Source organism: Apodemus sylvaticus, chromosome 7, assembly GCF_947179515.1.
Source record: "Apodemus sylvaticus chromosome 7, mApoSyl1.1, whole genome shotgun sequence".
Taxonomy (NCBI): domain Eukaryota; kingdom Metazoa; phylum Chordata; class Mammalia; order Rodentia; family Muridae; genus Apodemus; species Apodemus sylvaticus.
In genome coordinates, this window is record NC_067478.1 from 35,152,906 (window position 1) to 35,154,130 (window position 1,225).

At 39.3% G+C, this 1,225-nt stretch overlaps 1 non-coding gene across 1 annotated transcript; it reads left to right on the forward strand.

Moving 5' to 3' along the window:
- Positions 1-786: 786 nt before the first annotated feature.
- LOC127690300 (small nucleolar RNA SNORD50) lies at positions 787-858 on the forward strand. Its single transcript, XR_007979028.1, has one exon. It is a non-coding gene; the product is annotated as a small nucleolar RNA SNORD50 (small nucleolar RNA).
- Positions 859-1,225: the final 367 nt, after the last annotated feature.

The window sequence follows — 1,225 nt, forward strand, 5'->3', positions numbered from 1 at the left end:
AGATGATCTTGAACTCGGAGATCTCCTTGTCTTTATCTTCTGGAATTCATCGCCACTATGCTTCAAGCTCTCCATGCCAAGATCCAGGTCAGAAACTTATATCTCTGAGCCTCCAGATTAGGATCATATATGAGCCTTCCAATTCTAGATTGTAGTTCCTTCCAGATATAGTCAAGTTGACAGCTAGGAATAGCTGTTGATGAGGTGAGGCAGCTCAGCAGTTAAGAGTACTGACTGCTTTTCCAGAAGTCCTGAGTTCAATTTCCAGCAACCACAAAGTGGCTGACAACCATCTGTAATGAGATCTAGTGCCCTCTTCTGGTGTGTCTGAAGACAGCTACAGTCTACTTTATTGTGTTTATTTATTTACTTATTTATTTATGATAAAATAAATAAGCCTTTTAAAAAAATTTAAAAGATACACAAAAATCATTTTGAAAATGACATTCATCTAATAACCTTAAAAATTTAGACTGGCTGTGGATATGGCTCAGTAAAGCATGTGCTTTGCAAGCCCAGGGACCTAAGATAAATTCATTCCCAGAACCAAATTAAAATTATGCTCGTTGTGGCACATGCTTAATATTTCAGAGCTGGGAACTGGAGACAGAAGGATCCCATTGGGATGCCCCTTGTCCTGTAAAGATCCTAGATCAGGAGTAAGGATGGCTGTGAGTCACCATGTGGTTGCTGGTGTTTGAACTTAGTACCTTTGGAAGAACAGTTGGTACTCTTTCCCACTGAGCCATCTTTCCAACCCTGTGCTGAACTTCATGAAATTGGTTTAGTCTATGATGATCCTATCCCAAATCTGAATTCCTGTTGAAAAACCACAGTTATGGATCTGGACTTTGAGATGGACCATTACAAATGGATTGTTGTGTTCTGTTTAATTTTGGCAGTAATATAATACCTATGTTTTTTGTTTTTTTAGTTTAGAGCCAGTGACAACAAGACTTGAGAATGAAAACTAGATGTAGTAAACATCCAGAAAATGCAGAGACAAGAGGAAAATGCATAGTATTAGTACTGGGATGTTTGAGATAGGGTCTTCATGGACCTGGCTTTCCCTGTTAATCTGTCTATTGATCAGGACAGCATCTGGTATGGCCTGCAGAGTTGATTCTTGTACATTTTTTTGTGGGCTGTATGTAAATGGATTGTTTTGCCAATCCATTGACAGTGCTCTGTTCTGTGAAGGTTGTGGTGAGCTGACACAGCTGTA